The sequence below is a fragment of the Bos taurus genome, chromosome 27 (assembly GCF_002263795.3).
Source record: "Bos taurus isolate L1 Dominette 01449 registration number 42190680 breed Hereford chromosome 27, ARS-UCD2.0, whole genome shotgun sequence".
Classification (NCBI taxonomy): Eukaryota; Metazoa; Chordata; class Mammalia; order Artiodactyla; family Bovidae; genus Bos; species Bos taurus.
Window position 1 is genome coordinate 14,977,150 of NC_037354.1, and position 14,745 is coordinate 14,991,894.

The 14,745-nt window shown below is 42.2% G+C and overlaps 1 long non-coding RNA gene across 1 annotated transcript; it reads right to left on the minus strand.

Moving 5' to 3' along the window:
* Positions 1-819: 819 nt before the first annotated feature.
* On the minus strand, positions 820-2,673 carry LOC132344048 (uncharacterized). Its single transcript, XR_009493128.1, has 3 exons — positions 2,587-2,673; positions 1,806-2,008; positions 820-1,423 (listed from the first exon to the last, which is right to left on the minus strand). It is a non-coding gene; the product is annotated as an uncharacterized lncRNA (long non-coding RNA).
* Positions 2,674-14,745: the final 12,072 nt, after the last annotated feature.

Consider the following 14,745-nt stretch of genomic DNA (forward strand, 5'->3'; position numbering starts at 1 on the left):
CAAGAAGACAAAGAAGAGAGCAGAGGCAGGGCAGAGTGAAAGGCCACTTGCCCTGGCTTGCAGTTAGAGGTGAACCAGGAGGCTCCAGGCCCCTAGCATCTGGAAGATTCCTTGGGTACAGGTGGAAGAGGCAATTCCATGTAGCAAAGGCCAACCCTCTTGTACACTTACAAAACCATCTCTCACCATCCATTTACAGCAAGCACCTTCAAAGTTTAAGACTTAGAGGTGGGAGAGAGCAGGACAGTGCTGATGAGAAATAGCCCCGAGTTCTAGTCTGTACTGCTCTCCTCCATCTCTCATGCATCTTCCTGGCCTGGCTGTTGGCACCAGTTGGCAGATAGGATCACTGTCCAATTGTTCAATATTACCAGCCAATCTATATGAGACAAAAGACAGTTTAGGATCCTTGATTTTAAAATGTATGAAACAGTGGGGTGGGTGAAAGATGAATACTGAGTATTTTTCAAGACTTTGTATAATATTTTATATACAAATAGGCTTTGTGGATTTCCAAGAAGAAAACAGAGCATGTAGCATTTCTCTTGTACTGCAGAAAACGCTACAGGCTGGGTTGAGTGCCACTCCGAATTCACAGGTTGGAGTCCTGAACCTCGGAATGTGACTGAATTTGGAGATAGGACTTTTAAAGAGGTAACTAATTTACAATAATCAGAGTGGGCCCTAATCTAATGACCGGTGTCTTTATAAGAGGAGATTAGGACCCAAGACACCAACAGGTGCACCCACTAAGAAATGATCATCTGAACACATAGCAAGAAGGCAGCTGCCTGCAAGCCAGAGAAACCTCAAAAGAAACCATCCATGCAAAAGGTTGATCTCAGACTTCCAGCCTCAGAAAATAGTCATGATAAATTAGAAGTAAGCAACGACAGATTAAGCAATACTGTAGAAGCCAAAAGAATAGAATGTGGCCTTCCATTAAAGAAGGACGCCAAACCAAAGAAGCACATTCTCTCCTACCTGCAGCCCTTGTACAATAAACCATCATTATATAAAGAGAGACAGAAGGAGGCTGTGACCTGTATTTCCAGTTTGGGGTGAGATAGATTCCAAGAAGAGAAGATAACTTAGTCTATTTCATTCATTGTTTTATTTAGTTTTATTCCTTGTAGCACCCTGGTTAGAGAGGGCTTGTAACACAGCATTCCAGCCAGTGTATTTGGCCAAATGGGTGACAGGAGGGGCCGGAATGGATGAATGCCTCATCCTTGGGGTGACCAAGTGCAGTATTTTCCCCAGCATGCAATAGACAAACGTGAGTTTCCATCATTATCATTCTCTATATGTTTCCAGTGAGATGAAGAAGGTTGGGAGGTTGGGTTGTAGCTGAAATGGTTCTTGATCTATGAGGCCTTCATGTAGATAACAAAAGTCTGTACGTAATCTCACCTGATTCCAGCTAGTTATGGAGAAGGGAAATCCACTTTGAGCGATCTCACTATTCCCCTGGGACACTCTCTGCCCTCACCAACTCGTGCTCTCCTCCCAAATTTACACAGAAGAGAAGTCAAGTAGAAGTGTAACTAGGTAAATGTTCAATCGTCACTGATCAGTGTAGTGACCTTGGGCAAATTACAAAGATCATATACTGAACTCCCTTGAATGTATAGATGAGGAATTGACTACATAGTTTGAAATATCAAAGAAGTGGTTAGCGGTAACACCAAGGCAAGCATCCTTATTCTCTCTAGTTCAGGTATTTGGCTGCAGTTGCCCTTGAACCAGAAAACTGTCATCATGCTGCAAGGAAATTATTTACTGATACAAAACGAAAAAATCACCATGTGCACTGTCATCACGGCAGATCAGCCGAGCTGTGATCCAACAAGACTGGCTTCCTCCAGACAGGATGGTCAAAATGGACAAAGAGCCTTGGCATGCTCATCGCGTTCAAGGATCAGGGTTCTGGTTTGCTGATGCAGAAGCCCCAGAATTGGTCGTATCCAGGACAGACTCACATCAACTATTCCCGAAGACCTGAGATCTAAAGCAGAATGCTAGTTTATTACATTATAAGGAAGGATAGATCTTTCCGTCTACTTACCCCAATCTCAGCAGCTCCTTCTAATTTTCCAGGTCCCTTAGAGGCTGTGTGATGATCATGAAATCAGAGCGCGGGGATTCCCAGGCCCCAGAACACCTGATGAAGCAGCCTGTTGCTTAATACATAGAGGGTTTCAGTGCCTGCCAGTTACTTCTTCCCTCTACATACCCCCACCCCCAGCCCCCACTGCTGAATTCCTGCCATCCAGCTCCTTCCTTGAGAGGGTGGTGTTCAGCCTTGCCCCTCCTGTTAGCATTCATCCTTCCCTAGATAAAGCAAGCACAATTGATTCCTATTCCTCTTGGTTAATAACACCTATTATGTCCCAGCCTCAGATAAGTTGGTACAGATGTCCTGATATAACGGCATTGATTAGCCTAGGGCATCTCTATCTCCTTAGTCAATAATTTACTGATTTCACTCATTATCTTTTGGTACTTCCTCATTTGGTCCTGAAGTTGAGTGTCTTATTGTTACTCCGTGTACTGACTACAATATCTGCTAAAAGCAAAGCCTACGTGAAGGAGGAAACAGACAGAACAGGCTCCATCTTGAAAGCAGGACTCCATCTTGGGCTGGATTGTGGACTTTGAGCTCCATGCCCAGTATCTATGGAAACGACATACCAACTGGAAAACCAGACCCGCCCCCTCCCCATGGAAGAGCCCCAGGGCTCGTACCTAGGCTCTCTGTCGCCTAAAAGAATACCCTAATTATCTGTGTAACCGAATAGAATCATAATTTCTATTATGCTTATTGGGGTATGACCACAGGCCTATTGTTAATTGTCCACTGTTAACTACCTAGGCTTAAGGCATATGAATCATGGGTTAACTTTGATTGTATCTTTCTTTTCCTTTGTTCAGACTAGTTTCAGAGAATTTGGGGAGGTGGGTTTGAGCACGTACACTTAGGGTATATAAGGTTTTCACAAAAACTGGTCGGGGTCCTTGGCTAAGAGGATTCTCTGCCTTGGGCCCGCCAGTGTAATAAACTGCACTCCACTATCTGCATTGTCCTTCTGAGTGAGTTTGTTTCCCAGAACGCGTGGCTACAACATAACTGACCAGCTAGGGTGCCAACCAAAGAATTCTCACGGACCCTCTTTGGAGAAATCATGAAGCGTAGCACATTCTGTTGTTATTGTTTAGCCGCTCAGTCATATCCAACTCTTTTGCAACCCCATAAACTGTAGCCGAGGGCTCCTTTGTCCATGGGATTCCCCAGGCAAGAATACTGGAGTGGGTCCCCATTTCCTTTTCCAGGAGGTCTTCCCGACCCCGGACGAGCTTCCAGCATTGGCAGGCAGCTTCTTTATTGCTGAGCCACCAGGGAGGCCTGTAGCACATATTACAGCCTCTCGTTTCCTATTTTCACCCTTCGGCACATGGGGCTGATTTTGTTGCCCTGAGCCACAGTTTGGCATAACTTCTCTAGTAATTCTTAGCTCTCTTTTGTCTATATTCCCTTTCGTTTCTAACCTTCCAGCCACCTTTCATCTCCATACTTACACCCAGGCACTCACACACAAGTATTGGTTGTACTGTGCTAACAAACACCCTCAGTGCCTTCTGGAAAGCAGTAGAGATTAAATCCTTATTTCTGGTGCAGAGTGCTACTGCCACTTCTCAGCCCTGAGACCTCTTGGAGCCTCAGTTTCCTCACCTGCAAAATGATGGTCACTGTTGTCTCCTGCTTCCTTCTCAAGATTGCTGAGAAATTCAGAGAAGATGATACAGGTCAGAACACTCCGTAAAAGGCTTGGCAAGCCACCCAAAGTTAGGGAAAACAGTGCAGATAATTTGCAAAAAAAAAAAAAGGGGGCATTCATTTAAATGTGGCTTTGTTCCTTTGTTGCATCTAATTAAATCAAAGGAAATGTCAGATTTAATTCTTAAGGACCAAGATTATGTTTTTGCCCAGGCAGAGAAATGTGCCTTGGGGATACACTTAATTTGGTTTTTCTATGCTTTAAGATTAAAACCCTATCTGGAATTCTCATGCCTTTTTATCCTTCTACGCATTTTGATGCTAATGTAGGAAAGTTAAACAGAGATGAATATTCTAAATATTTATTACTTTATTTAATGAGTATCTTCATTAATACTTAGGGTTCATCACATGACTGGGCTTTTCAAAAGCAAGAGTAGGCAGATGGCAAGCCAAGCCTTGTGCTTGCTTGGAGAAAAAAAAAAATTGGAGACACAAATAAGTAAATTTAATTAGGGATTGCACAGGACACAATTGAGCCATGCAGGCAGATTTACCCTGCCTTCCAGCAGGAGGGTTTTGTCCTGCTGGGTAACATTTCAAAGGCCCTGGTTCGTGGGAACCATGTCTCCTTTCTGCCTAGATGCTCTTGCAAGCTGCTGTCAGGTGTAGAGATTTCATTTCAAATACCAAATCTTCTCCAGCTCCGTAATAACCCGCAGCTGTTTGACCACTCGGCTGCAAGAGGCTGGATGTTGTACATTGCCCTGGAGCTGCCTCAGACCAAAGCACAATATTTTCCGCTTCCAAGAATCAGTGAAGGGCCACCGATTAGTGGAATTTAAAATATTTTTTCCAATTAAGTTCCAGACCTACCGAGTCAGTTTTGAATGTGAGAAGAAAGGGACAGCAAGTGAACGGAGTTGCTCTAAAAACGCTGTTTCTTGAGATGACGGAGTTTGATGTTTGGAGCAGCCCTCCGCCTTCTTTCTGAATAAGGAAACACCTGTGTTAAGCCTCGAGGGACAATGAGAAAGAAAACACTGTGGATTTTTCAGCGCTGTTATCCAACGGTCAAAAAGTGAGTGTCTAATAAGCAGTGGAGATAGTCGGTAGATAAGCCATGTTTGTTGAATGAATGAATGAATTAGTGAACAGCATACTTTTAAAAACATTATAGCTTTGCAAAACTCCATTACTCTGAGTTCAAGTTGTTTTTTTCCCCCCTTAAAATTCTAAAAATACACACTTGGAAGGTTGTCACACCCCACTAGGACGGGCACCCAGAGACGGGTGAAGGGGAGATGGGGCATATCTGTGACAGGCCGGGTCAGCCGACCCAAACCTGGCTTGGCGCTTAATGAAATCAGAGAGGTTCCGGCAGCATTCGCATGTCCTTTTCTATCTGTACGTTTTAGGAGCAGACAGTGGGCCCCGGTTTGCGTGCGTGTGGGTGTGAACTGAGTCGCTTTGGTCATGTCTGACTCTTTGTGACCGTGTGGACCATAGCCTCTGTCCATGGGATACTCCAGGCAAGAACCTGGAGTTGGCTTGCCATGCCCTCTTCCAGGGGATCTTCCCCACCCAGGGATCAAACCCGAGTCTTAGATCTTCTGCATTAGGAGGCAGGTTCTTTACCACTTACTGCTTAACTATTACTTTTTTTTCTTTCTGTTTTCTTTTTTATTTTTCCTTTTTAGATTGTTCAGGATTGACCATACTCGACTTGGTCATATTCCAAATACTTGTGCGAAGTATGTGTATAACACCAAGTGCAAGACTAAATGGTATTTAGTTGTCCAGAAGGCTATGTGGGTGATGATTATAGACTCTAGAATTAGGAAAAGAAATAATGGGTATGATTTTCATTGTTTTCTGTTATCCATTCAACCCCTCTGCCTTGCTTTTCTTTCTGTCATAAAAGTAGAATAGAAGCAAAATGTCAAGGTCTTGTTTTTGCCACTGAATTGTCATGTGTATCCATCTAAATTTTTTCCTCCCCAGAACCAAGATGTCCTTGACTGAGGGGAACTTTGGGGCCTTGGATACAAGGTTACACAAGAGGGTTTGCACAGAGTTGCTGCAGCTGACCGCTTCTCTCTCCTCGTTCCAAACCTGAGGACCTTACTCTGAAGACACTCTGAGATTGGTCGTGTTGTAATGTCCACAGGAAATGAGTTATGGGCCTGATAAAACCAACCTTGCTGAGGCTTCTCATGTAAGAGCTCAGTAGTATTTATCTGTGTTCTCTTTGTGCTGAGCAGCTTAGGGACATAGTGGAATTGGAGTCTGCAGAGTTAAACACCAGGATTCCAAGAGCAAATGTCTTATGTCAGAGCTGTGGCTCAGAGGCGCTGGTAGAATGTCTTTATCTTCTGCGTTTTCCCAAGAGCTGAAGGGCCTTTCACAATATGTGTGTGCTCAGTCAGTTAGTCGTGTCAGACTCTTTGCAACCCCATGACTGTAGCCTGCCAGGCTCCTCTGTCCATGGGACTTCCCAGGCAAGAATACTGGAGTGGATTGCCATTTCCTTCTTCAGGGGATCTTCCCAACCCAGGGATAGAACCTGACTCTCCTGTGTTTCCTGCATTGCAGGTGGGTTGTTTACCCACTGAGCCATCGGGGAAGCCCCTGAGCCATTGGGCAACTATGAAGGGAATGACAATTTGGGATCCTTGTGAGATACACTAAGAGTATACAGGAATGGAAGAGGGCGATGGAGAGGCGAAAGGAACATCCCCTCATTTACTCCCTTGCATTGAACCCAATCTCACAGCCTCACCAGTCATGGGCCATGGCCTCCTGCATCAAAGCCGTGACACCCAGGAGTCCTCCGGGACCGCTCTTGATTAATGGTTATGCTGAATGGTTGACCCAACCTGGAACTTGCCTTTCCTACTCCCCACACCTCTGACGTCCCTGAGCTCCTTTCCAATGAGATCACTAGTTTGAGGAACGTGCCCAGGAAACCAAACCACACTGCTGTGCCTTTTTTTCAGCTTCTTTTTATTACAGACTTTCCCCTTCTAACACATTGAAGGGTGCCGGTATTGAATGTACATGCGAAGTTGTCAGGACCGAGAAATGTGATAAAGCATTACGGATGTCCTCGTTTTCAATCTACAGTGTCAGCAGATCCTTCTACTTAATTATGCCAAAAACAAAAAGAGAGTGAAATTCTGTGTATTCCAGCCTCTGTCACCCTGGCAGTGCCTCGCTTACGTCACTGCTGGGAGCTTGGATTGATGGCCAGTTTTCAAAGACTGTCCCTGAGCAGAACCAAGATGCTAAAGTACAGTTTTCAAATGTGGAGTTTCCTGTTCAGGACCTCAGGCTCATTCGTGCTCCGGCCCACGGGGGGAGTACGGAGAGAGTCACTTGCTAAAAGGCTGAGTGCCCGCAGCTGGCGGGGCTGAGCTGTTTCTGAAACTCAGAGCAGCTATGACTCACCCCTCCCACAGTCCGTTAACTTCTCTCTCCTCTTAGGAGACCAGCTACCCTTCTCACTCTGACTCCTACTTATTTTCAAATTTGCTCAATAACCGTGACATTCAAACCCAACCTGCTCCATGCACAGGGTGCTAAGAAAACACGCACAGGGAGTCGAGAGTCTACAGAAAAATACAGTGACCAGAAAGGCAGGACTGTTCGATTCTGGGTGTTGAGAAGGAGGTGCTAAGAGGAGCCTCCAGCACATTTTAGGACATGTGCCATCCTGCCCAGTCGAGTTAAAGGAATGTAGTCGTCCCAACTGGTGATTTCGGGAAGTCACACCAGATGCTGAATTGAATTCACAAGTTCCTGTGTGATTAGGAACATGATACTTTGGTGCCCAAACCGGACTGAACTGCTGACAATAGAGCTAAATGGTTTCCTACCGTAAAGCAGCGATGCTCAAAGTTATTCTCCCTCTGCTACTTTCAGGCTCTGTTGCCAAAGTCACAAAAGGAACGTTTTTAAAACAGAAAAAACCATTTTCAGAGAAGGTTCAGGTCTTTCTTCTGTGGCTCCAACTGGCAATGCAAAAAAAAAAAAAAGCAATGAATGCATGAGAGAACTGCAGCTGGATTTAAGAGAAACTTTGAAGAAAGGGTAAAACAAAAACAAAAAAACATCAGTTTGGTGCAAAGCCACTGAAACCAGGTAGCAAGTAGCACCAACCCCTCCCATCCTTCCATCAGGCATTATGAATTTAAGAGCCTTCAGTTGTGCAGACATTTCTGAGTTTGCCTCCTAAGCTCACCTGTGTTCACAGTCCATGGAATCCAGAAGCCTCCGAAAGTTGGCAAAGAGGAAATATTCAACAGATTCACTTAGCAAATATTTGTTGTGTGTTTACCATGTTTTAGCACTGAGACATAGAGAATTACCATAACAATAATTGGCTTGGATATCAGCCCAATAAAATTAACCACTGGACTATCAGTGGGGACCCCAGAGAAATGTATTCGATGTATTCAAATATATTCAATGTATTAAAAATATAAGTGATTTTCTACATTGTAATATTTTTTCCGTATTTCTTTGCTTTAGAAGTTAGATTAATATGGGCTGTAACCTTTTACTTGGAGCTCTGACAATCTGTACACAGCACTCAGTGGAAGGCTCATCAAGGTGTCTGTCCAGGCAGCTCAGTGGTAAAGAACCTTCCTGCCAATGCAAGAGACACAAAAGACATGGGTTCGATCCCTGGTTGGGGAAGATCCCCTGGAGGAGGAAATGGCAACCCACTCCAGTATTCTTGTCTGGAGAACCCCATGGACAGAGGAGCCCGGCAGCAAAGAGTTGGACACAACTGAGCATGCACACATGCCCTAGTTTAAACTTCATCCCTTCTGTCTCCTTATTGGTTTCTCCACCTTCAGTGTCTTGTTTTTAGCCATACCATGTGGCATTCAAGCTCTTAGTTCCCTGACCAACGATCCATTCTGTACTGCCTGCACTGGGAGCATGGAATCTTAACCAATGCACCACCAGGGAAGTCCTTTTAATCTTTTTTCCCCTCATTTCTTTTTTTACCTTTCTTATATTTTTAAAGTCAAGTTTATAAAGGCAAAGTATATAAAAATAAAACTCACTCCCTTAAGTACAGTTTGATGAGATTTGCCAAATGTATATGGTTGTGTAACCACCACCATAATAAAAATACCATAGATTTCCATCACCCCAAAAAGTTCTCAACCTTTTATAGCCAATCTCCTTTCCAGGTTTGGCAATCACTAACAATTTTTCTCTCTAGAGTGTTGCCTTTTAAAGAATTCTATGAAAATAAGATAATATATAACCTTTGTATCTGGCCACTTTGATTTAACATAAACCTTTTGATTTCATCCATGTTGTGGTTATCAATAGCTCAGTCCCTATTGGTTTATCCATTCATCAGTTGAAGGACATTTTTACTTTCCATTTTGATGATGCTATGAATAAACCTCTAGAAACATTCACAGGTGGGTCTCTGTGGGAATACTTCCTTTCTCCTATGTTAAGTAAATACATAGGAATGAAGTTATGGACCATATACAAAATGTATGTGGATGTTTGGCTTTATAAAAGCCTCTCAAACTGCTTTTCAAAGTGGCTGTCTAATTTTATATACCAACCCGCAGTGGATAAGAGTTCCAATTGCTCTGTATCTTTATCAGGACTTAGTGTTGCCAGTCTTTTAAATTATCTAAGATATCTTTGCCTAAGCTAAGGTCATAAAAACTGTGTGTAAAATTGATACTATTCATTTCTTAAATGGTTGGTAAAATTCAAGTCATCTGGTCTGGAATTTCTTTGTGGAGAGGTTTTTAACTACAAATCCAATTTCTTTCATTCAGTTTCTTTAGTAGAAGGCTGTTCAGGTTATCTGTTTCTTCTTGAGTGGGCTTTAGTGGTTTGCGTTTTTCAAGAGCTGTCTATATCTGAACTATCAAACTTACTGGCATAAAGTCGACCATCATATATCCTCAGTGTCATTTTAGTATTTGTAGTGGTGGCCCTCTTTCATTTGAAAAATTGCTCATTTGTGACTTTGTTGTTCTTTTTTTGTCAATCTGGCTAGAGATTTATCAATTTTATTGATCTTCAAGAAACAGCTTCTGGTTTTTACTTTATTTTCACTTGTTTTCTAGTATAATTTCTGTTTTTATTTTTGTTATTTCTTTCCTTCTGCTTGCTTTGGGCTTAATTTGTTCTTGTTTTTTAACTTTTTTAAGGTGAAAGTCTAGGTTAACAGTTTGAAAACTTTCTTCCTTCCTAATATAAGCATTTAATGCTATAAATTTCTGTATAAGCCCTGCTTTAGCTGTAAGCTAGAAATTTAATATGTGTGTCAATAAATTTTACTCAAATGATATTTTTAAATTTTCTTTGTAATTTCTTCTTTAACCATGGGTTATTTAGAAGGGTAATGATTAATATGCAATATTTGAAGGTTTTTTCCTAGAAATATTTCTGTTATGACTTATAGTTTAATTTCATGTGATCAGAAAACTTACTTTGTATGAACTACTTTTCTCCTCAAAGCCACAGTCTAAATGAAAAACATCTCTATGTATTGCTATGGAGTGGTCTCCAGAATACAGTGTGAATAAAGCAAGGTGGAGATATATCTCACACATGTTTTCAAATGGAAGGAAAGGCTACCCACTCCAGTATTCTGGCCTGGAGAATTCCATGGACTATATAGTCCATGGAGTTGCAGAGAGTCGGACACAACTGAGCAGCTTTCACTTTCAAACCACAAATAAATAAGCAAAATGATTCCCCATGGAATGGATTGAAGGAACCAGGTAGAGATGAAGGGCAGAAACTAGAGTTCTCTGAAAACACTTTGTCTTGTAGATTTTACTTGGGAAGCATGATTATAAAGCAAAATTGAATGAAAGTAAGAGAAAAAGACAAAAACTCTTAAAATCAGAAACAAAAGGCTCCCAAAACTGTACAGATGGGCAAAATTTCTAAGCAAATACAGTGCTTTGTATTTGCTTAGAAAAATAAACAAATGTTTCATGTGGACCTTCTTAAAAGAAGTATTGTGGCTAAAGTTGGCAAACTAGTTTTTCTCTGGGAGCCAAAGAAAAAAGATGCAAACATAAACCCTAAATCTTAAAAAGGACATTTTTATAATGAGAAATGCCTATTTGCTCATTCTTCTCCTATATAAAAATTTTTTAATTTCTATTTTTCAGAAAGAAAGTAAATCTAATAAATCATTCCTCTGCTAAAAACCCTCCAAGGACCCTACTGCTTACCCAAACAAGCACAATACACATTCATTCTCTCAGTGCTATCTGAGATGATTTTTTTTCTTCTTCTTCTTCTTCTTCTTTTTTTTTTTTTGAGATGATTTTTAAGTGATCCATAGATAGATATTTTCTAAAATTTTAATTGTAACCCATTTGTTGTAAAGTGTATTATTAGAAATGTAAAACTAGTATAACAAAACTGGTTTGGGGGATATTATTGCTTAGGGCAAGATTAAGTAAAAAAAGAGCTGATTTTAATATTAAGCAAATAATAAGACAGAGGGCATGGATATGGCAAAATGTTAAAAAAAAAAAAAAAAAAGAGTAGGGCAAAGATGTTTGGCAACAGTGACTGACAAGATGGAGTTCAAGTGTTCTGCAGGGCACCCAGGGTACTTTCCTCCCCAACCTCATTTCTTGCCACTTTTTGCCCTGCATCTTATGCCTCAGCCACAAACACCAAATATCACTGGTTTTCCACTCTCCAAAAGGTGTCTTGCCTTCCTAAGCCCACCTTTCCCTACTCACCTACTCTCTGAACTCCAGATTATCCTTTAAGGCAGCTCTCAGGCAGACCATGCATCTTAACTTCCACTCACTGCACTTATCTACAGTATCTGGGAACGCTCTCTGTGTGTTTTTAACCCACAGGACTTTGAGCTCTCAGGGCGAGGACTGTCTTATTTATCTTCGTATCCCCAGTGGTAACACAATGATTATTAACTCACAAATGTCTTGCGTAAAACCTAGAGTGGGCATGGAATATGCTTAGTCATGAAACAGTAGCGCTGTTATTGAAGTCTCTTCTCTGTGCAAGGCACAGTAATGGAAATTGGAATCAAAGAACATGAATAAACTGTGCAGGGAGCTTACAGTGATCTCCTTTAACCCTCAGAATGATTTTATGGGTTAGGAATTATTCTCTATCTTAACAGATGAGAAATCTGAAGCTGAGTGGCAGCAATATAGCATAATGGCTAGATGACTGATTTCTGCCATTCAAAAGCCTGCATTCAAATCTGTTTAATAGCTCTGAGTGGATTACTCAACTTCTCTAAATCTTGATTTCCTCTTCTATGAAATAGAATACTGATAACAGTACCTATCTCTTAGGGTTATTTTCAGGATTAAATGAGATAAGGTTGATAAGGCCACGTCAACAGTGCCTGGCCCACAGTATCTATTAAGCCTGTGTGTGTGTGTATACATATATATATCTCACATTTATGAAACCGTATATCACAATGAATATAACATAATAAACACAAAGTCTGCCTCAAGAATAGAAGACATAAGTAAATTTTATCCAAAAATAATAGAAAAGCAACTTAAAACTTCACACATGTTTTGAAAGTACCATAGAAGATTTCCTTTATAATACACAATGAAATGTCTATGAATATCCTCCTTATCCAGCATATAACTGCCCAAAACACTATGGATCACAGCATTCAACCTCCCCCAATCTTTCTCTTTCCATGTCTCAACCCCATCCCCACAAAGGAAAACAAAATCTTCTCTCAAACACACCCTGTGCTGGTTCTTTCACGTTTTGCCCATTTCATTTCATTTGCCAAACCCGTTATCTCCTTTCCCCAAGTAACTTGTAACCTTTCCATTGTGAATCAGTTTTGTTGTGAACTTATAACTGGTCTAAAAAAAATTAAAACTCTATATTTTTAAGAAATCTTCAGAGCCTTCTCGGTGTATATGCTGCATCACAACTCTTCAGCATGGTCTGGGCAAAACTGACTGTATTATTCATTAGACTAGTAACTTCCTAAAGGAGGAAATGGCAACCCACTCCGGTTTCCTTGGGCTTCCCAGGTGGCTCAGATGGTAAAGGGTCTGCCTGCAATGCAGAAGACCCAGGTTCGATCCCTGGATTGGGAAGATCCCCTTGGAGAAGAAAATGGCAACCCACTCCAGTACTCTTGCCTGGAAAATTCCATGGACTGAGGAGCCTGGTAGGCTACAGCCTCCATAGGGTCACAAAGAGTCAGACACAACTGAGCGACTTCACTTTCACTTTCTTTCACTTTCCGGTTTTCTTGCCTAGAGAATCCCATGGACAGAGGAGGCTGGCGGGCTCCAGTCCGTGGGGTTGCAAAGAGTCACACATAACCGAAGAGACTGAACAGGCATGCCTAACCTCTGCCTCACCACACCAACCCTTAACTTTACTCCGATCTTTTGAGTAAGGTTGAGATCCGAGATGGCAAAGGCAGACGTCCTTGTTGGGCCGGACCTTATAAATGTTTCCTTTTCTTTCCATGCCTCATTAAGTTAACCTCCCCCAATCCCATACTTAGTAATGGAGGACACAGCTGCTCTCTCTGACACAAAAACCCCATGGTCTTTGCAAACTCTGTGAGGATAAAAGACAAAATGATTCAAAGTAGAGCTGTCTCAAACTATAGTGATGGGGAACAGATCAGTGGCTGCCGAAAGTGAGCGTGACTACACAGATACATCCCCGGGAACATTACATGGTGGTAGAACCGTTCTGTATTTTCACTGTGCTGCTAGTTACATGAATCTACACGTGTTAAAATTCATACAAAGTCCATTTACCTGTATGATGACTTTTTCTTTTTTAAAGCAAAGCTGTTTCAACACTTGGAAATTTTCTCCTATGCAATGTTGATACAATTAAAATTGACTCTAAAATTAAAAAGTAAAAAGTGTAAGCTGTCTTTCCTCCTCTAGCAGAGCTGTACCCAAGGGTCAGCCCTTGGTAAAGCTGTCACTAAGCAAAGGCTCAGCTTTCTTTATAAAGAAACCTGAGAAAGAATTGATGCTTTTGAACTGAGGTGTTGGAGAAGACTCTTGAGAGTTCCTTGGACTGCAAGGAGATCCAACCAATTCTTCCTAAAGGAAAACAGTCCTGAATATTTATTGGAAGGACTGATGCTGAAGCTGAAACTCCAATACTTTGGCCACCTGATGCAAAGAGCTGACTCATTGGAAAAGACCCTGATGCTGGGAAAGATTGAAGGCAGGAGGAGAAGGGGACGACAGAGGACAAGATGGGTTGGATGGCATCACCGACTCAATGGACATGAGTTTGAGTAAACTCCGGGAGTTGGTGATGAACAGAGAGGCCTGGCATGCAGCAGCCCATGGGATCGCAAAGAGTTGGACATGACTGAGTGACTGAAGTGAACTGAAAGCAAAGTCTCCTCTTTTCCCTCCTCCTCCTCCTCCCTTTCTAAGCACCTACCTTCCTCTCCTGGTGCCCTCCCCTCACCCGAACTGCAAGCGGAGCACCCATGGCCTCATGCTGCCCTCCCCACCAAAGCACAAGCTGTGCTGTGTGCAACATCCAGGCCCACTGCCCTTGAACCCCTGCATTGGAGAGCTCCTCCTATTCAGCAACTATTTATCAGTACTCGTGGCCACCTGATTCAAAGAGCCGACTCCTTGGAAAAGACCCTGAGGCTGGGAAAGAATGGGGCAGGAGGAGAACGGGCAACCAAGGATAAGATGGTTGGATGGCATCACCGACTCGAGGGCCATCAGTTTGAGCAAGCTCCAGGAGATGGTGATGGACAGGGAAGCCTGGAGTTGGGATTTCTCTTTCCAGTGCACGGAGTATGGGTTCGATCCCTGGTCGAGGAGCTGAGATCCCATATGTCTTGTGGCCAAAAATCCAAAACATAAAATAAAACTAATATTGTAACAAATTCAATAAAGACTTTAAAAATGGTCCACATCAAAAAAATTTTTAGCATA